Source organism: Lolium rigidum, chromosome 1, assembly GCF_022539505.1.
Source record: "Lolium rigidum isolate FL_2022 chromosome 1, APGP_CSIRO_Lrig_0.1, whole genome shotgun sequence".
In the NCBI taxonomy this organism is placed as follows: domain Eukaryota; kingdom Viridiplantae; phylum Streptophyta; class Magnoliopsida; order Poales; family Poaceae; genus Lolium; species Lolium rigidum.
In genome coordinates, this window is record NC_061508.1 from 107,472,812 (window position 1) to 107,495,386 (window position 22,575).

At 44.8% G+C, this 22,575-nt stretch overlaps 1 pseudogene; it reads right to left on the reverse strand.

Annotated features, from left to right (window-relative positions):
* Window positions 1–5,920: 5,920 nt before the first annotated feature.
* On the reverse strand, window positions 5,921–21,792 carry LOC124649862 (annotated as a pseudogene).
* Between the last annotated feature and the right edge of the window lie 783 nt (window positions 21,793–22,575).

A 22,575-nucleotide genomic window follows, 5' to 3' on the forward strand; every position in this document is an offset into this window, starting at 1 on the left:
GAGTATTTATGCTCGATAGTGGGTTCATGCCTCCATTGAATCCGGGACGAGTGACGAAAGTTCTAAGATTGTGGGTGTGATGTTGCCACTAGGGATAAAACATCAATGCTTTGTCTAAGGATATTTGTGTTGATTACATTACGCACCATACTTAATGCAATTGTCTCGTTGTTTGCAACTTAATACCGGAAGGGGTGCGGATGCTAACCCGAAGGTGGACTTTTTAGGCATAGATGCATGCTGGATAGCGGTCTATGTTCTTTGTCGTAATGCCCTAAGTAAATCTCATATTAGTCATCATGATATGTATGTGCATTGTTATGCCCTCTCTATTTGTCAATTTCCCAACTGTAATTTGTTCAGCCAACATACTATTTCTTATTGGAGAGACACCACTAGTGAACTGTGGACCCCGGTCCATTCTTTTACATCTGAAATACAATCTACTGCAATCTCTTTTCTCTGTTGTTCTTTGCAAGCAAACATCATTCTCCACACCATACGTTTAATCCTTTGTTTACAGCAAGCCGGTGAGATTGACAACCTCACTGTTAAGTTGGGGCAAAGTATTTTGATTGTGTTGTGCAGGTTCCACGTTGGCGCTGGAATCTCTGGTGTTGCGCCGCACTACACTCCTTCACCAACAACCTTCACGTGGCCTTCATCTCCTACTGGTTCGATAACCTTGCTTTCTTACTGAGGGAAAACTTGCTGCTGTACGCATCACACCTTCCTCTTGGGGTTCCCAACGGACGTGTGCTTCACGCGTTATCATCGTGGAAGGACGCGCTCCGACGGTGCTGTAGGTGGTCGTCATGTGGCATCCCCAGCTGGCGTGCTGGTGGCGGCCCAAGGATGGTGTTGACGTCCCTCTCCGGTATGACCAACGGCGTCACGCCTGCTCCGCTCAGCGTACTAGTGACGCGATTTTGATCCTCCTGGACCTTGCCGAGCGTCTCCATGGTGGAGAACTACGAGGCGGATCGCGGGTGGAACCATGATGTGTCAAAGTTCTCTTGAGGGTTTGATAAGGACCGGGGACGAAGGGGACGGGTCAGCGGGTCTTTTTCCGAATCCCCTCCCTGGCAATCGAGCGCTTGAGCAATCACTTTTCATGGCGCGGAAGCGCTCGCGAAGCGAGTCAATTCCCTTTTTATCACTTAGTGTTTTAATTGCGTTCACACGTATTCACACTAACAGCTTCTATTACTACTTTGCAAGTTGCATGTTGCCAAGAGCGTTCACACTCGCATGCATGCACATGCACAGATCATCTCATGGATTTGCATTTAATGAGCGTTCACACTTTCATAAGCCGTTGCATGCATACACATAGCATATCACTCTTTTTCTTCAAGCACGAGGCGAGCTCTCAATTCTCTTTTTGCAATTCCCTTTTGCAATTCCCTTTTTGCAATTCCCTTTGGGTTTTATTTTCATACGGTAATTCATATTTAATGGGGTCCTTTTGCAATTCCCTTTTTCGGGTCGATGGTTTTTAAGGGGGAAAATAACGGGTGGGAAGATCCACTTGCAACTCAAATGAACTACCACTTGCTACTCAAATTAAGTACTGTTTTAAGTTGTAAGCTAACAAAAGTTGCTAAAATATTCTAAATGAAATTTACTTTTTAGGGTTGCTAGGTATTTATATTTACCGTTGATAAATAACGGGGCACCGGGTTGATAACTTGTAAACAAAAAAAGAACTGCTACATTTTTTAAATTAAATTAAATTTTTAGGGTTGATATTTATTTATATTTTACCATTGATAAATAGCGGGTCACCGGGTTGATAGCTTGTAAACTAAAAGAGAGTCGCTAAAATATTCTAAATGAAATACTTTTTAGGGTTATTATTTATTTATTTTTACAGTTGATAAATAACGAGGCACCAGGTTGATAGCTTGTAAAATAAAATAAAATATTCGCTAAAATATTCTAAATGAAATACTTTTTAGGATTGGTAGTTATTTTATAATTACCATTGATAAATAACGGAGCACCGGGTTGATAACTTGTAAACTAAAAAGAGTCGCCAAAATATTCGAAATGAAGTTAGATTTTTAGGGTTGGTAGTTATTTATATTTACCGTTGATAAATAACAGGACACCGGGTTGATAGCTTCTAAACTAAAAAATATTCGGTAAAATGTTTAAAATAAAATTAACTTTCGGGTTGATAATTTTATACATTTACCATTGATCACTCAAGTACGGAGGGGTTGATTATTCGAATAGGAGAGGGTTGATAACTTTTAGCCAGAAAAAAAGTTTCTCGAAACATATCAACATGGGTGCTAGTTTTGAAGATCTCGTCGAGACGGATTTATTGGTGAAAGCGGATCTTAATTTGGAGTTGTCGTTTGAAAGTTAAAATGTTTTGAATTTTGAAATTTGGAAAAGATTCCACTGACATCAGCATGATTTGTCTATTTGTGCATGCATGCGTAACTTTCCCTCAATACCCCGCACCGGGTTGATAATTTTATACATTTACCGTTGATCACTTAAGTACGGAGGGGTTGATTATTCGAATAGGAGAGGGTTGATAACTTTTAGCCAGAAAAAAAGTTTCTCGAAACATATCAACATGGGTGCTAGTTTTGAAGATCTCGTCGAGACGGATTTATTGGTGAAAACGGATCTTAATTTGGAGTTGTCGTTTGAAAGTTAAAACGTTTTGAATTTTGAAATTTGGAAAAGATTCCGCCGACATCAGCAGATTCGTCTCGTTTCTACATGCATGCGTAACTTTCCCTCAATACCTCGCACCAGAGTTGATAATTTTATACATTTACCGTTGATCACTCAAGTACCGAGGGGTTGATTATTCGAATAGGAGAGGGTTGATAACTTTTAGCCGAAAAAAGTTTCTCGAAACATATCAACATGGGTGCTAGTTTTGAAGATCTCGTCGAGACGGATTTATTGGTGAAAGCGGATCTTAATTTGGAGTTGTCGTTTGAAAGTTAAAACGTTTTGAATTTTGAAATTTGGAAAAGATTCCACCGACATCATGCGATTTGTCTGTTTGTGCATGCATGCGGAACTTTCCCTCAATACCTCGCACTGGGTTGATAATTTTATACATTTACCGTTGATCACTTAAGTACGGAGGGTTGATTATTCGAATAGGAGAGGGTTGATAACTTTTAGCCGGAAAAAAGTTTCTCGAAACATATCAACATGGGTGCTAGTTTTGAAGATCTCGTCGAGACGGATTTATTGGTGAAAACGGATCTTAATTTGGAGTTGTCGTTTGAAAGTTAAAACGTTTTGAATTTTGAAATTTGGAAAAGATTCCGCTGACATCGTCAGATTCGTCCGTTTCTACATGCATGCGTAACTTTCCTCAATACCCCGCACCGGGTTGATAATTTTATACATTCTACCGTTGATCACTCAAGTATCGAGGGTTGATTATTCGAATAGGAGAGGGTTGATAACTTTTAGCCAGAAAAAAAGTTTCTTGAAACATATCAACATGGGTGCTAGTTTTGAAGATCTCGTCGAGACGGATTTATTGGTGAAAGCGGATCTTAATTTGGAGTTGTCGTTTGAAAGTTAAAACGTTTTGAATTTTCAAATTTGGAAAAGATTCCGTCGACATCAAGCAAATTCGTCTTTTGTGTACATGCATGCGTAACTTTCCTCAATAGCTCGCACTAGAGTTGATAATTTTATACATTTACCGTTGATCACTCAAATACGGAGGGGTTGATTATTCGAATAGGAGAGGGTTGATAACTTTTAGTCGAAAAAAGTTTCTCGAAATATATCAACATGGGTGCTAGTTTTGAAGACCTCGTCGAGACGGATTTATTGGTGAAAACAGATCTTAAATCGGAGTTATCGTTTGTGAGATAAAACGTTTTGAGTTTTGAAATTTGGAAAAGATTCCGCTTACATCAGCAGATTCGTCTGTTTCAACATGCATGCAGAACTTTCCCTTAATAGCCTCCACTACAGTCCAAAATTTGCCAAAAATGGAATTTTTTTTTGGTTGGAACCGATCGCTTAATCCCTCCCTAGCGCTCGAGCGCTAGCTAGGGCAGCCCGTCTTTTTCATAGGGTGGATTGTTGGGTTTGAGACAAGAGTGTTTAAATAGTTATATTCAATAAAATCAATGCGTAGCAACGCACGGGCAAGTGCGAGACCGCGTCAGGGTGACAGGTTGAGCCACTTGGGGCGATGGCGGTCCAGCTGCACCTTGGAGTGCGTGGCGGCCGACCGAGGACGGCTATCGTGAGCACACCAGATGGCCTTCTCGTGATGGCAACGCCGCCGACCTATCCATGGCCTTCTCGTGGAGGGGGGCGATAGCCGTCGCGGCCAGCTTGATTCTTGCTAGCATCGGGAACTCCCGTAGACGGTGAAATCCGCTGGAGTCCTTGCGTTGCATAGCGCCAGGATGAGTGTTGTGCACGAGGTCGAGGTGACCATTGATCTTGCAAGATTCTCCCGTTGATGTTTGGCATCAACAATGTTTGATGATTTTATCCGGCAAAACAAGACAAAGAAGCACACATAGAAACGCCATCGATTGTGTCATGGGCTGACTCCACCGGTTCTATATAGCATTGAGAACATGCAATGATTCATATTGTGTGCACTGTTCTGGCCTCTCTTTTGATTAGAGGTAACGATGATCAATTGACTCTGCATATATCAATGTGACGGTGCTTTGCAGTAATCTATCTGGCCAGGGCAAATATGCAAAGCTCTTTGATGCCTACCATAACCTGATTCGATGGATACATATGTGAATTTTATATTGCTTTATGCAGACAATACTGGATATCAGAGCTAAATTTTCTTTGATTGCTCTACGCAAGTGCTCACGAATCAAGGTCTTATCATGATGGCATACACCCTACTGGTTACTTACGTAACTACTATTTCCTCTATGATTTAAGGTAATGCATGTGGAAACTAGCATAAGTTTCAGAGTAATTAAACTCACAATATGAGACATTGTTATAAATGTAGATTGAATTTTGAGCTACAGCTCATAGACATGTTGCATAAATTTTTCCTAGAATTATAGTCACATATATCAGCTTTTAAACCGTTGCAACGCACGAACACTTTTGCTAGTATTTTCCATAACGCTGTGTTTGGATGTTAGAAAACTGGCATGGTATTGAATTGGGAAAGGAATTCCAAATCCAGGATGGAAAGGAAATGCCTTCCAATTTCAATTCAGTTATTTGGTTGTGTTTGGAATTTTCCTGTTGGAATCGGAGGCTGGTGACCAATTCTAATTCCTGTTTGGATGTACAAACTATGGGATTGGATGTTTGGTTGAGTTTAGATAATATAAAATTGTGTACATGAAGCTCTAAAAAAAAGTTGTGTACATGAATAAAAATAGCATGTACCTCAATGACCTTGTCTGGCTCGTGTGACCACTGCTAAAAATATTCTGGTCGGCTATTGATCTGGGAAGGGAATTAATTAAGGAAAAGGGTGTGATTGCTATGTGAAGTGCAATATACTATCGGCAGGCCCCAGCGTGTCATGGAGCTGTCCACCGAGTGCCATCTCTGGATACCATAGTAGATCGATGGAGCGGGCTGCCTCGCCGCGTATCGTTACGCCGCCATTAGCAGGCTTCCGTTTTTGTTCGATCTCTCGATTCTGGCCTCGCCTGTATGTAGAACTTGAGTAGATGGAGATGGAATCCGATTTGGACTCAGACTGGGATCGATGATTTTTTAATAAGAGGCAACACTTTGCCCGATTTGAAATTAAATTAATAAAGTCAAACGGTATCAAATCGGATTACACAACGCTGGGCATACAACTTCGCCAACCATAAGGAGAATTAAAGTTCAACAGCACAAGATATGATCACAGCCAAAAGCAACGATAACATGGCAAGACGGTTTCTCCGCGCACTCAGCCCGGCACGGCCTACTTCCTCACGACGCCGCTGGCTTCAGCACCAGGTATATCTCCCTTAGCTCGCATGCCATCCAGCTTAGCTCCTTCTTTTCTCTTGACTTGAACTTTAGGCTTCACAGCTGCAAAAATATGATAGTTTTGTAAATAATATCAGCTGGGTTAGAAATAGTTTTCTTTTCAATCGCAAGTTTGCTTCGCGTATTCCACCGGTCCCAGGATTGAGCTAAGAACAGCACCCACAGCAACCTCCGTGAGTACCCCGAGAAACTTGGCAGAATGGCATGGAATCGCGCAAAGTTAGCGGGTCGCCAGTTGCACCCTAGCAGCTGGCGCGTAACAAACCAAGCGAACGAGGCCATCGAGCAGGAGAAGAAGATGTGGCTGGCATCTTCAGGTGCTCCACAGAGGGCACAGAGGCCATTAGAAGGCCCATGTCTGATCAAGATCTGCAGTCCCGAGGGTAATTTGTCGAGAGCAAGTTGCCAGGAGAAAATCTTGATTTTAAGCGGGACTTTGGCTTCCCACAGGTCCTTATGATGGGCAACCGTCGTGCCGTGAGATGGCTTGGCATACATAGATTTGGCAGAGTAGCAACCCGACTGTTCTAGGTGTCAAGACACCTTGTCTTGCCCTGTTGTGAGCAGCACCTGTTCCATCAAAGCTTCGAGCTCACCCCACTGCCGCATGCTAGCCTGGTCGGGCGAACGTCGGAAACGAACCTGCAGGGAATGATTCTGAAGCGGTTCTGCCACCGAAATGTCTTGGCTGTCGCAGATAGCAAACAGCAAAGGGAAGGACTCCATGAGGGGACCCCTCCCAAACCACCAGTCCTTCCAGAAGTTGGTTCTAATTTCATCTCGCACCTCGTGCTTTGCTCCCACTTTAAACAAATGCTTGATCTTATGCAGGCTTTTCCAAAATGGGGATCCCCCTTGGCCTGATCCCGAAAACAGGTCCGAGGCGTCCGCATACTTTGCTCGAATAATACGAGCCCAGATAGTGTCTTCCTGTTGATATAGTCTCCATACCCATTTCAGAAGCAGAGCTAGGTTCATTTTCTTTGTATTGAGCAGCCCGAGGCCCCCCACTTCTTTGGGTCGACAAACCGTTGGCCAATTGACTAGATGATATTTCCTCTTTGGTCCCGCACCTTTCCAGTAGAACTTGGATCGATGGGAATCGAACCTCGCATGAATCCCATCATGGAGGAGGAACAATCCCATCGCAAAGATTGGTAAGTTATCTAGGCAAGCATTCGAAAGAATGAGTCGTCCCCCTGACAACATCAATCTTCCCAACCATGGTTCTACCTTTGTCGCAAGATTCCGAACTAAGAACAACCACTGGTCGAGGGTCAGCTTCCTATCAGATAAAGGCAAACCCAGATAGGTGAAGGGGAAGCTTCGTAGCTTGCAGTTCAGCTTGTTGGCAATGGAAGTTTGCTCGCTGTTACGCTGTTACGCTGTCCGAGCACAAACACCTCGCTCTTGTGGTAGTTGATTTTGACCCCTGACATATCTTCAAAGCACATATGCAGGAACTTGAGGTTCGCAATATCCTCGTCCGACCTCTGGATGAGGATGAGCGTATCGTCCGCGTACTGAAGGTGAGTAATTCCTCCCGGCAGAAGGTGTGGGACTAACCCATGAATGTGTCCTGCCGCTACCCGCTGCCGAGAGGATCCCAAAAAGTGCTTCACCAATGAAGTTGAAGAGGAGGGGAGAGAGGGGATCTCCCTAGCTATCGAACCCCTCTCTTGTTCCGAAAAAACGGCCCCACCTCACCATTGATAGAGATAGCAGTTTGTCCCCCTGAAACAAGTTGCCTGATCCTGTGGATGTATCCTTCCTCAAAACCCTTGCAATGTAGGACTTCTTCAAGTCTAGTTTGAGGAGCACTCCATTGTGCTTTCTTTTTGGATGTCGTGAATGATTTTCATGAGGGCCAGCGGACCGTCAAGGATGTTTCTGCCTTTGATAAACGTTGTTTGATTCGGGGAGAGGATCCTATTAGCTATAGGGTCAAGCTTGGAGGCGTAGGCTTTGGAAACAATTTTGAAAATAAAATTGATCAGGGCAATCGGTCTGTACTGCGAGATTTGGTCCGCCCCGGGAACCTTCGGAATAAGGGATAAGATCCCAAAGTTGAGTCTAGAAATGTCAATGCGCTCCAGCACAAAGTCGTTGAGGATGTGCAAAATGCCATGCTTCACCTATGGCCAAAAATGCTTGAAGAAACCAACAGGAAACCGTCCGGACCCGGGGCAGTGTCTGCCTTCATCTCCTTGACTAAGGACTCAAGCTCCGATTCAGAGAAGGTGCATGACAAACCACCGTTTTCCTCATCGGAGACCCGAGCATCCCTTTCCCAGGTGGATGTCGCCAACCCACAAACCCTTGGGATTGTTGAGCCAAGAAGGTTCCTATAGAACTCGTAGACATGTTGTTGAATGAGTTTTGGGACCATAATTGTTCCATTAACGGTGTTGAGCGCAGAGATGTTGCATTTCCTTCTTCGCCCATTAGCCACCGCATGAAAATACGTTGTGTTCGCATCACCTTGTAGAGCCCACCTAACTCTGCCTCGATGCCGCCAGTGCTCCTCATCCACTCTGTAGATGTGCAGGAGCTGCTCCTCCAAGTAATACCTTGATGCCCAAGCATCCTCGTCCAGGCCTGTGGCGTCTGCCAGAACGTCAAGCTTGGCAATTTGAGTTAACAGGGCAGCTTTTGTGGCCTTGGTATCCCTGCCAAGGTTCTGGCTCCAGCCTCTCAGGTATTGACGTAGCCCCGCAGACATAAAGTTCCACCAATCGATAATGTCTCTATCACCCACCTTGGTCAACAACCCCTCCCATGTTAGTTGAACCAACGGTACAAACTCCGGACGCTCGAACTAGCTTGTCCCGAAGAAGAAACGGAAGAAACGGTTGCTACGTACGGGGAAGCCCTCCCCGGTGTCAAAAACTAGTGGCGTATGATCTGAACCAAGACTGGTCTCAGCCGTCAGCGAACAAAGCGGAAAAATAGCTTCAAATGAGGCAGACACGAACACCCGGTCTGCAGACCGGACTAGGTTAAGCTGATGGTTGGACCAAGTAAATCTCGCTCCCGTACGCGGATTTCCGTGAGGGCCCAAGTCGCAATGTCGTTATTGAAGAGGTCGATGAGCGTCCAGTTCAGATTACCATTGTTCTTATCTTCCGCGGCTCGGATTAAGTTAAAATCGCCCCCAATGAGCAGCGGGAGGGTACAGGTAAAGATTTAAACTTACACGACACCGGCTAAATCACCTTTAGCCAAAAAGATGCCTACCATTTTAGTGGAGATAAATAGACATCACGCTAGTCAGTACCTAGGTAGAAAAAACCCACCGCATTACACGCACTTTCCTTCATATATAGCTACTAATATTTACAACAGACAGGCCCTTTCTCCAAACCAACACTGTTGCCACCATTTTTCGGACCAACATAAAAGCCTCTATGTGCACCATTTGCATCCGTTGGATGCTCTGCTTGGCAGTCTAAAGCATCGGTACACACATGCTTCATGTGCTTTGAGCTTCTTTGGGCATCTACCTTCGGGTCCGTTTTCCAATCTAGTACCAACTCTTGTCACATTCTGCGCACGCATCCACAGAAGAAGGATTCCGAAAGGTGCAGCGCTCACATGGCCATGTTTTCATCCGAGTTGTCTGAAGATCCAGAGCGCTGCTTCTTTGCAGCTTTGACATTAGTTCCTGCTTTCTTGGAGGTGGTGGCATTATCGCTTGAGGTAGCAGCAGCGCCAGTAGCGGTGACATCCTCCAGACCAGCTTCCAATGCTTGAACAAGGTTCTCGAAATAATTCCTTGTTATGCTGCAGCGCAATTTTAGCATATAAGCGTATAACGATGACCATCAGAAGCTACTATCCAAATACGAGCAAGGTAACTTGACAAAACATGTTGCACACAGAAGAATTGCATAACGAGCAACATAGCAGAGGTTAATCAGAGAAAGGACTAGTTGATTTTCATTAATCCATCCAAATGCTTTTCTTGTACCACAACTTTGATCAACTTAAACTGTCACTATGTTATCTTATGGATCTAGACTAAATCACTGCAAAGAGCATCAGCATCCCTAGCACCCATTAGAGGTACTATGGTGGACACATCAGCTTTGACTCTCCATTCAGCCCTAAGCTTCTTTTATGATATCTGTTAGCAGCAACTGCAGGATTTTTAAACTTAATCGTTTTAACTAAAAATGGATATAACAAAATTTAATCAAAAGTACTTCAATTAGCTTAGTGTTGGGTGCTACTTCTAAGCTCAGCGGTACAAAGTTTTTTTTATGTTTACCACCTAGGGATGTGGATCCTAGGAGAGGTGATGAGTAAGAGGTGAGTGTCATAATAAAAGCCTCAGCATCCCTATGTGCTACACAGACGCTAGAGGCAAGAGAAATCACAAGGGATGCGCCTGTTCTTGAGCTTATGTGCTAATTTTATAGTTAAACTCCAACATACTTGGTCAAGTTCATTTAAACTTTCAAGGAGATAGATCTGCTGAGTATAAAAGAACTCAGGGAGAAAGCAACCACATATGTTGACTTAAAATATGTAAAGTAAATCCACAACATGAGGATATGCGATAAGAAAGTTTGCAATACCTTGTCAGACTAACAAGCTTAACACGGAAATCACCAAACTCAGTCGCCGAAGGATGGTCCTCGATGGTCTCAGGTTTTGTGTAAGGCATATATGCTTGCAGGTCTTTCTCAGCACACTGATGAAGACGTTCCAAACCAGACTCAGCTTCACCTGTAAACATTTAGAATTATAAATATTTGATGAGTTTTAAATCACATGATAAAACTTTGGAGTTAGGAACAACGTTGAAATGCACAAAAATAATAACCTTGTAGGTACTCAAAAAATCCACTCTTTACTTTGTCCTCTAGATAATAGCCATATGCATACGTAAATTTCAGCACTCGCCTGCATTCTATAATCTGTAATACAGTGTAGTGATGCGTCGTCATATATAAGAAGATTTGTCAAGTACAAAGTGTCAAAGTCCATTTGGCTGTAACACAAAATTATGACATCAAACCTGCGACCAAGCTTCGATAATGAACTTCAGCTGCGTCTCCGGTATTCCATAAACATCACTTAGTTTTGCAAGCTTTAGCACAGAGAGAAATAAAATTAGCATAGCATACAGGTAAAACCAGAAAAGGGCAAACAGAAAAACTGAGATCTGAAGCACTAAGGAAGTGCCAGCAACATAATGCAAATGCTTACTTGTTCCTTTTCTGCCTTTTGCAGATCTGCCTGTGCCTTCTGCCTCGACTGTCAATAGATACACCACCACAAAAGATTAATACAGTTGAGAAATTCAAGCACCAGACTGCATCTAAACCATCCATCAATCATCATAGACGTCCAATAGATATAAAATTCGCTTGACCACAAGGTAAAGAAAAAATCTTGTACTCCCTCCATCCATAAAAGGATGGAGAAGGTTTGTCCAAATTCGAATGCATCTATACACTAAAAGGTGTCTAGATACATCCGAATTTAGACAAACTTTCAACATCCTTTTATGGACAGAGGTAGTACCGTCATAAACTGATCAGACAATAGGCACGAGATTTAAATTAAAGAAATAGTTGGTTTTATCGGGAGTTGGGTTGGTGCTCCCACAAAAATGTACTTATGGATATGATACTAACTAAACAAATGAAAGCTCACGCCTCAACAAAGCGGAAGAGCTGGCGCTCACACGACAGATGCTACCAGCTGAAGTGTATTGGTTGATGTTGAAGAGCAGTAGGACCAGTTGTCTGTATTTGGCATGGTTTTTTTCATAAAGATTGTTGTTTCACCAGCCTAGTCATGTAGGAGGATGTCTGACACATGGTTGCGATAGTTACAACACTTTTGCTAATACTCCCTTCATTCAGCAATGTAAGAAAATTTGACTTTTTAGTCTAATGCATGACTTTCACATCCATGTGTCTCAAAATAGTGAAGAAGATATATAACAGATAAACGAACTTTGCAAGATGAAATGTTCGAGAAAAATGTATTTTGCAACACAGATACTCCCTCCATCCCAAAATATAAGGCAAGCTTTTTTTTCGCACGATCTTTTTCATTTCATATATATTTATACAAAATTTGTGTATCTATTATAAGTACAAGTGATAGTCAAAGTTGCAAGTTGTTGACCAGCGGAATTTAAGCGCGCCTTATGTTTTGAGACGGAGGCAGTACTATGATATCATTCTCATGCCCAATCCAGATGCTTCTACATGTATTGGTGGTCAGAATTTTAAAACCTTGACTGCACACATAGTAATGTAAGTTATATTTCAGGACAGTATATCATGTACAGTCAAGCTGGAGTCCAGTTAGTAATCTCTTGTTTTGTATTGTCGGTTTGCTTGTTGAACTCTTGACACTTGTAGCTCTGGGCTCTGGCTTTGTAATATGGCTTAATACCACATGTTTAAAATGTATGGTCAACACTATACTTGTCTAGGTAGGTGACAAGGTTAGAGACAAAGTTAACTCATGAGCACAACAATAATGCAAGCTGCATTGTGGTGATCATAGAAACAGAGAAACTCATACGGAAACCAAACTTAAGTATCGTGGACATACTGCCTGATTAGATGACCAGCGTTCGTAGTAATGCATATATCTCTCGAGTGAGTGTTTAGCCCTCTCCCTCCTTGCTTCAGCCTCATCATACTGCAACAGAACTAGTTAGGTTAAGAAAGAAAAGCAGCAGAGAACCCACACTAGACCACTAAAATAGGGTCAGAGGATTCTCTTCTGGTCAGTACAGGTGCATAATGTCTAGAGAAAACATACAATGCCCTCTTTCTTTGCTGATTCATAGCGATTGCAAGCATAAAAGCCACCAGTCCTCTCACCATGTTCTTGCCACGAACCCAGACATAACCTAAAATGTATGAAGATAATCAAATAAAAGATATGGAAACTGTAAATCTCAAACTCTTTCATCAAGCAATGACATTCAACTATACCAGCAGAACTCAAATTTGCAAGGAGGTGTGCAAGTCATGTGCATGCACCCCTGGTGTTTCTCTATCGGCCGTTGGCATTTTGGACAGGGCTTAGAATTAGCTAGTATCCTGAAAATGAGCAACCGTGACTTATTAAACCATCTGATATGATTTAAATTAACATAAAGAATAAGAATTATTAGCACAATCACGGGCTAACTCCAAACATAATGTTTACACACCATTACACTAACATAGACAATATCAGTTTGAATAAAGACTTCTTCACTTGTGCCAACAGTGTTTTTCTTCAAATAATGAGCCTCTTCCAAGAGCCCAGTAACCAAATAAAACAAACTAAAAAAACAGAAACTAATAAGATGTTTGCATTGCTGTAACAAATAAAAGATAAATATTCAGTGAAAATGCAGTTAGACACCAAGCACATGTCTCATCAAGTCTTCTTCACTCGTAACTCAGAAGTTGTGACTACTGGCTAGTGGCTAATCATTTTCAGGGAAAACAGTAAACAACGTCAGTTGACAAAATGAATCAGCCCCATTTACTCAGTATCCAATAGGAACAAGCTATGTCTCCTAAATAGATATAATGTTTGAAATTTGAAATCATTGTTAATTGTTACAAGTTCAAAACAAAGTAGGAGACCACTGGCTCATCAAAGAATGAGGCCCATACTTTTCTGGTAGTAGTATTGCACCTCCCACTACAACTACTAGGTCAACTCGTGAAGAATAATTGCACATCAAATACTACTATACTGAGAACGTAACAAACCAATTCATATTTTCGGACTCAGCGCTGTTCTTCAGAATCCACTTATTAACAGTCTCGCAGTCAACTGGTCTGTGAGCTTCTTCTGTGCACTGGAAAATGTAACAAGCATGAACAAGCATTAATGAATGAACGCATATGATCATAAATCCCCCCAAAAAAAGATGTAACAGAAGCACCAAATCACTAAAAAATAGAGGCAAAAAGTTAATACAAAATGGAAGCAGTAGCCACTCACATTCCAGCAAAAACCGTATTTGCAATTACATGAGACATCATAGTTCACATCACTAATGAATTCCACCGCACATGTACAGTCAGGAGCTGGACACCATTTAGTCTGCAGGAAAAAATTAAGGTTACATAAACTCGTAACATAAAAAACACATGATTTCAGAATTGTCAATATCTTTGACAGTATGAACACATACAGTCCCCCAAATTATTGTGCGAGTAACTTACCTTCTTGCTACCTTCCACATATGCACGTAGAGCAAATCGTGCATATTTTTCTTTATCTTGGTGTTTAGCTAATTTATTAACCATCCCTTGAAGAACCATAGCACTGCATGCTGGATCAGGGCATCGCAATGACAAACATCCTGGACCCTGGCTTACTGCAGCGCTGATATAGCCTACAGAATTTCACTTATCATCAGAAGTTCTATAATAAAAAAAATGAAACAAAAGAGTTGAACAATGATACTAACTGACATCTACGAGGAATATAGAATCGAATAAAATAGAACAATAGAACACTTAGAGCCTTCAAGTTCTTCATAGAAAATATAAACCTTCTCATAATACCATCCTACCTTATTTATAGACATATGACGCAGATAACACAAATCACAGCCAACAACACAAAATGAAACGGAATAAGCAGACACACGCATGCCTATGTGCAACTGCATGAGGAAACTAGTACTCAGAAGCAGAGAATTAGGCAGTATTGTGAGCAGACATAAAAGCGCCCAAAAAGGAGAGAGAGAGAGAGAGAGAGAGAGAGAGAGAGAGAGAGAGAGAGAGAGAGAGAGAGAGAGAGAGAGAGAGAGAGAGAGAGAGAGAGACCTTCCCAACATTCATGGCAATAAAAATGAGCACAGCCCGCGGAACTCATCATGTCGGAAGAATATTCTTCAAAACATATTCCACAAGTTAGCTGCCACCAAAACAGCTTCCAAAGATTAGAATAATATATACAGAGGCAATGGTTCAACAAGGTGTCATGACCCCTATCTAACATGGAAAGGAAGTACCAATATTCAAATAAATATTACATACCTTCCTAGAGTTATGAAAATTAATTTCATTCATAAGTAAGCCAACAGTATCGCGTACTTTTCCTTCATCAGAAAACCATTCATCGTTCAACTTGCTGATGTTCCTGAATAAAGAACCAAATCATATCAACAGAGAACAAATAAGGCACACAACATTACTTCTGGATACAAAAAGATCCAACTCTGCCTTCTCCAACCATCAAGGAAGAAAAGTGTTTCCATTGCCTTATGTGGAACTTCATAATCAAGGGAAAATTGGTAAACTCAAGAGTATGTAAAAGCACATTAATTAACTACATTTTAGACATTCTGTATGGATAAAAAAAGCCATGATTAGCACAAGATACTTAGGACTGATCCTGGGATGATATTTTGCAGGAACAGTTATAGGTAGTATCTAAAACTACATAACAAACTTTTGAATTTGCTAATCAGGCAGTAAGCTTGTAGCCAGCATTTTGAGAAGTGGCCTGTGTGTTGTATAGTACAATCCGATTTCCGTAAATGCCATCAGAAATATTATTAGAAGTTACTGGCTGAGATAGCAAACTAACCATCTATAGTGGTGAAGAAGGACACCTGCTTCTTCCCTTGAAATGAATAGCAGTGCAGATACCTTTGTCATATCTTCCTCTTGGCGGTCAGATATATCCTTTTCAGTTAAAACAATGTATCTCTGTTGATAGCAGAAACATGAACTCTTTTAGAGAACTCGAAGATAATGAATATGATGCAGCCGAGTAAAGCAACAGGAGAACACAACAGTAAATTGGTTATGGAAAGAAAAAACAGTTTGATTTTCTGTAACGCATGTTATGTGCCTAATTCTTCGCCTTCCTACCTTTAAGACAGAAAGCTATCAAACTGGTAACCTATTCTCAAGCATATGAACTTATAAAGGTTAACATAGATCATTAATTGGCTATGCCTGTTGGATGTCCCCAAGCACATCTATTGCCAGCTGAACACTAGGCGGAGCCCAAAGAAACAGCACAACCCTGATCAACCTTCCATTACGGAGACAGAACAGCATCAAAACTGAGCTGCAAAGCTGCAACCGATCTCACTGCTTATTTCAGTTCAGAACACATCTGCATCTAGTAACCGGTATGATATTCACCAAGTATAGCACAAGTAAAGGCAGGCATTACTAGGTGTGTCGCTTTTGTTTATGTAAACAATCAATTTCAAACAGAACACTGACGCCTACAAGCCAGCCAATGCAAGCTCTAGCAAAGGGCTGACGGTTCAGCGACTAGGAAAATTCCCCACATCAAAATGGGCCAAACCTCACTAATATTCGCACAAAGCAAGGGCATCTGACCCCTTTTAGTTTAACCGACCGATCTCCCCAACAAGAGAGCCCCACCTATTTGCTACCAGGCGACCGCTCACCGCTACAGCAACTAAGAAGAACTAGTCCCTCCGTTCCATAAATGTTGTCGCTGATCTGGATGTATCTAGACACATTTCGTACATAGATGCGTCCGAATCTGCGACAAGGGTTATGGAACGGAGGGATAACGAGGCTGCTGCTACCCTTTCCGAGTGGATGTACTACTAGTATCTGTTTTTAGCCCATTTGGTCTCAAACCCTAGCAATTCCGACGAGAACGAAAGCAGCGAAGGAGCAAGGGGCCTGATCCGCGTCCGGGCACCGAATCGATTCTCACCTGCTCGCGCTTGGAGACGGCCTCGTCGCTCCCCTCCGCCTCCCGGCCCTCGTAGTCCCCGGTGAGCAAATCCTCGTTGCTGGACTCCCCATCGTCGTCGGCGCCGCCCGCGCTGCTGCCGCCGTCCCCGTCGTCGCCGTCGCCCTCGGCCTCGGCATCGTCGCTGTAGTAGTAGTAGTCCTCGTCGTCCGCCATCTCCTCGTCGCTGGCGATGGGCATCTCGGAGTCGGAGCCCGTTGGTGCGGAATCCGGCGAGCAAAGGGGTGGATCGGGCGGATGGGGCCGGCGGGCGGAGTGGGTAGGTGCAGGGGGTAGGGTTCCGGCGAGGTGCGGTGAGGAAGATGTGTCGATGAAGGAATGAGTTGCGTGAGTAAATTACAAGGAACTACCACAATTAGGGCGAAGTCGACAGGTCAGTACCACTTTTGGTAATTTTTTCACGTCCGTACCATTTCTGGGGCAGCCAGCAACAAATAGCGCAAATAGTTGACTGATAGCGTTTTAACAGTCGTGGCCCCACTGTCAGCGATGACGGCCAAATTGCCGTCATCAAGCCGTTTATAAAGAGCGGAACAATAATAAGCCTAGAATAAATCGAAAAAATAAATAACCAAGGGAGAAATTTGGTGGACCGTGGAGCAAAGATAAGGAAGAGGAAAAGGGGGAAAGAACCGTGTTCATACCTCTCCATGGCGTCCCAATCCAGGCACATGGAGAATGGCACGATTCACTGCCTCGCTGGCGCGTCCTCTGGTGCTGATGGAGCAGCGGGCGCTGTGGCACGCATGACGCATGGCTGAGGCACGGCGGCACGGCGGCGCGCATGGCTGATGCGGCAGCGAGGTGGAGCCGTGGAGCGCAGGCCTACCTCGCCGCGCAGCACCGAGCGCGGCCTCCCTTGCTGCGTCAGGCCGGGTGCCGCCTCCCCTGCCGCGTCGGGCCGAGCAGCACCAAGATGCGCGCCGCACCGGTTTCGGCCTCGCCGCGGCCCGCGCCGTGGCGACCAGGCCCTCTGGCGGCGTGGATTGCTGCAGCAGCGTTCTCCTCCTCCCTGTGTGCGTCAGCAGCGGCGGGAGCTCTGGCGGCAAACAACGAAGGTCGCGCACGACGGCTCCGTCCCTGGCATCGCGCGTCGGGGCGACCGCCTCACCTAGCTCTCGCTCGCTGCCGTGTCGCTTAATGCTGACTTCCACGCCGTCGCCAGCGCCGCCACGGCGCCACCCTGCTGCAGCTCAGCACCCTCGAGAGGTTTAGCCTTCGCAGTTCGCGGCGCGCCCGCGGCCACCGCCGGCTCTAGGTGTAGAACCAAGCTCGAGGACCTCGGCCTCTATGGGAATGCCGCGTTGCGCTGCTCCGTCGCGGCGCTCGCCGCCTCTTGCACGCGGGCTTCCGGACCTCTGCGTCATGGTGTCTGCCGACGTCGGGTCAGTCTGGTGGCAGTACCTCGCCTGGGAAAAGATCTCCGGCAGGCTCCCGAACTTCATCAATTGCTCCGGCCTACAGTGCCTCGAACAAGTTGGAAGTTGACGACTCAGAGATAGACGGCAGAAGCAGATGGCCGTTTGCCACTTAGGCACTGACTGTGGGCCTCAATGGCTAATTCGCTGTTTGCTAAATTTTAGTGCGATAGGACAACACCCGTGCTTCGCTACGGAGCAAAGGCAAGAGTATCCCCGTCTGGTTCGTCGTCCAGCTGCCGCCCACATACATTCTACTTATGCAAGCACACAACACCACCAGCTAGGTTATATCAGGTTTCCGATATTTCGCCGAAAACTGATTTTACCGGTCACACCGAGAAAAATATAGCGAACACAATTTTTCGGTATTCAAATAATCTGCTTAAATTTATTTATTTATTCATGAATTTTATATAAAATAGTAAATTAGTTTGACAAATCTTCGCCGGTATTTCCAAAATACTGAAAATGCCATTACTAACCGTTATTTTTTTCCTAGCTAGAAAGACAACATGGGGTTCAGCACAATGGAAAATTCAATTCCTTACTGTCATTCAGATCAAAGAACAGTGCTGCTTGTTTGATTCCCAGATCCGCTTGTAGATTCGAGGAAACTTGCGAACATAGTGAGCCAATGGGACTCGATATAGTGAAACCTGGCATCTTCCATTTGTACAAGATTCACACAAATAAAAAAGAATCAGCTAACAGTACCAACAGCCTAATCTTTGTGTCTCTTTCCCAAATTAGCCGGCGGTGGAGACTGGGAGGTCGCCGGGCGCGGCGGATCTCAGGGAGCACGCGAGGTTGGGCAGCGGAGCCATGCGCGACGGCTGAAGGACGGGACCCCTTCGGCGGCATGCTCGCCCATTGCGTCGGACCCGACAGAGGGGGATCTTGCGTCGTCGTTATCGTGGGGCCTAGCTGAACTTGCAACCAATTGCTCCATTTTTCTCTCTCGACCTCTTTCTCTCCTCCGCTTTTCTTGGGCCATATAGGCATGGTTCCAGCCGTCGTTGCATATCTCACGGATTCCAGCTTAATGGGAATCATCTCATAGGCGTCCTGGTCATCTCTTAGGCATCAGCACATGGGATTCAGCTCTTGTTCTTTTGTTAATCCTGAGGCGGCTTGTTGATTCAGTCAATTTCACGTATATGAAGCGGTAGAACTTGTTACAACGGAACGAGGTGGGACTAATCCACAACATACGGAAACTCACACCCAGCGATATATGAAGAAACCATGAAGTGATCGTCCCTGAAGGTGCTCTTTAATTGGGCCAGCCCATGGTACATAACAAGGCCCGCACCAGCGACCAATCGCCCAGGAGCGAGGCGATTTTCCTCTTCTATCCAGAAACAAGGAAACGGTATGTAACGTGGTAATTTATAGTATTATGCGATTTGGTGGGAGGGTAAAACGGTCCAAAAAAAGCGTTGACGAAACTTTTTGGCAGAAACCTTAGCTCCTTTATTATTAGGTATAGATTTGTTGTTGACTGCTTCAGAAATGGTACTGATATGAAAAAATTAGCAAAAAGTGGTACTGACCCGTCGACTTCGCCCCAAATGTGATAGATCCTTGTAATTTACTCGAGTTGCGTCGAGGTAAGAGGGTCGGGCGGCGGGTATTTTAATGAGCCTTTTCGGGTTTTCCCAAGGGCCGGAGCCGACTAGTATACAAATTTCACTCTGTTTCTCTCGGTACTGTAGTGCTGTACTTACCGCATACTCCTACTCGAGCGACGTTTTAACCACGACTCTGATTTATAATCGGTCTCGTTGATTTGAGACGTGTGTTTGGCTTGGGCTTTCGCGTAGTGAAGTTGAATTTTTTCCTGGCGGTAAAAAATTGGCATCGAGACAGCATGTGGATGACTAGAGTTCTAAGAGCATCTCTAACAGTAACGGTAAAAGTAGCCGAAACCGAAAAAGTCCGGCGAAAATACGGGTTTAGAGCATCTCTAATAGAACCCGTAAAAATGCGAACCGAAAAACACGAGTTCAGTGCACCGAACTCGTGTTTACGGGCAGGGAAATGGCAGGCGCAGAACAGAGCCCGTAACGAAAACTGAAAAACAGTTGTTCTGCGCCTGGGTTCCGAACCCGTAAAAGGCAGGGTTTTTCATATGCAACACATACAACAATGTATCTTAATGCAACAAATAATTATCCAAATTATTACAACACATAAATAATTGTCTGAACCAAATTATTACAACAGTTTTGGGAAAATTGAACAAATGTAAAATGTCTCAACCAAATTACAACAACTTCGGGAAAATTGGACAAATGCACAAATGTCTCAACAATGATACATGTGACAAGCAAATGAATGGAATGGTAGGATCAATTACGACGGCCATGTCGCTGCCAGTGGTGCATCTTCAGATCATAGATGAGCTGGGCATGGGTACTGGAATTCTCAATCTGCCGATGTGCCTCAAGGAAAGCTTCAATGCGATCCGGATTGCATTGGGGTTCCACTCGGGTGCCAACATTGTCATAGAAGCAGGGCAAGCTCAAGTCTCTTTCATCCTCGATGATCATATTGTGAAGAATCACACAACATGTCATGATGTTGACAAGGGTTTTCTTGTCCCAAAATCTGCCTGGGCCACGAACAATAGCAAACTTTGCTTGCAAAACACCAAAAGCTCTCTCAATGTCCTTGCGAGCTGCTTCTTGAGCCTTGGCAAATTCAGCTTCTATTCTATCTTGGGGATCCTTGACAGACTTAACAAAAGTTGCCCAATCCGGATAGATGTCATCGGCTAGGTAATATCCCATTGTGTACTCATTGTTCATGACCTTGTAGTTGCAAGTGGGTGCTTCCCCATTTGCTAATTTAGCAAACAAAGGAGACCTTTGCAGGACGTTGATGTCATTGAGTGTCCCGGCAAACCAAAAAAACAGTGTCAAATCCACAAATCTTGTGATGCTACGGCCTCAAGGACAATGGTTGCATCTTTGCTCTTGCCACGAGATTGTCCATGCCATGCTTTTGGACAATTCTTCCATGTCCAATGCATACAATCAAGACTACCAAGCATGCCGAGACCAACCTCTTTTCTCATTTATCTCCATCAACCGTTTGGTGTCATCCTCGTTGGGAGCTCGGAGATACGTAGGCCCATACAACTTGATAATCATGCGAGCAAACCTGCGGACTGACTCCGTGGTAGTATCTTCGCCAATTCGAAGATACTCGTCGGTGTAATCCGCATACGCAATGACCCTCATGGTAGCAGAGATCTCTTGGAAAGCGCTGAAACCCATCACCCCGGCGGCATTCCTACGTTGCTTGAAGTAATTCGAATGCAATTCGCAGGCCTTGACGATTCGAGACAAACAAGCTACGACGCATGCGATACCTCCTACGGAACAGTATGGGCAAGATAGGTAGGTACCTCGGCGAAGTAGTCCTCCATCGACCGCTCGTGGCCGAGGAGGCGATTCCGCCGGATGTGGTTCCGCCGAACACGGAGCCGCGCCTCCGATTCAGCCAGCTTCGCGCGGTCCTCCAGGTCCTTGACGGAGAAGAGGAGCATGGTGGCCTCCATCTCGTCGTCCTGGAGCAGCTCTTCGAGGTCGGAATCGTCGAAGCTCGACGAATCCAACAGATCGAACTCGTCGCCTGAGCTCATCCTCGATTCGGACGGAGCGGCGGCGGCGGTGGGGCCGGCAGCCGGAGTTGGGCGAGGAACAACGGGCGGGGTGCGGGGCGACCGGCGCTACCTCCGAGATGCGGGGCTCGGGAATCGGGCGGGGCGGCGGCGGCGGAGTGTGGTGGCGGCGCGGGGAGTGTGGGGAAGGAGCGAGCGAGCGGTTGCGTCGGCCTGAAACTTCAGCGCGCCCTAGATAGGGATCGAGCGTTCGGTTCGCTCGATCGACCCCTACAACATACAGGCCGTTTTGAGTTTTCGGACTCGGCCCGAAAATAGTATTTTCGGTTTTGCCCGTTTTACGGTCACCGATCGTGCGCCGATTTTCGCCCGAACCCGTAAACCGGCGGTTATTTTTCGGTTTTGGCCCGTTTATGGGCTCGTTAGAGCATGCTCTAACGAGCCCGAAAAAGTGCAAACCGAAAAGTGGTTTTCGTCTTGAAATGATAGTTCGTTCGAATTCGGTGGCGCAAATTAGAAACCATAAAATAAACCGAAAAGCGGAATTTGAAATGGCGCGGTAAATTAGGCGGTGCCGTCGTAGCAAACAGTATTTTCGGGCTGCATTCGGTTTGCTCCGTCGGCCTGTATTTGTAGGGACCGACGGAGCGAACCGAACACAGCCCGAACACAATCCCTAATTTGCGCGCGAGGGAACCTTCAGCTCCTCCCAACCGCCGCCGCCCCCGTCGATCTGTGCGCTCTCACCTTCCTCTGCGTCGCCACCCTCCGATTTGTCCTCGATGAGTCTCGAATCGACCCCGC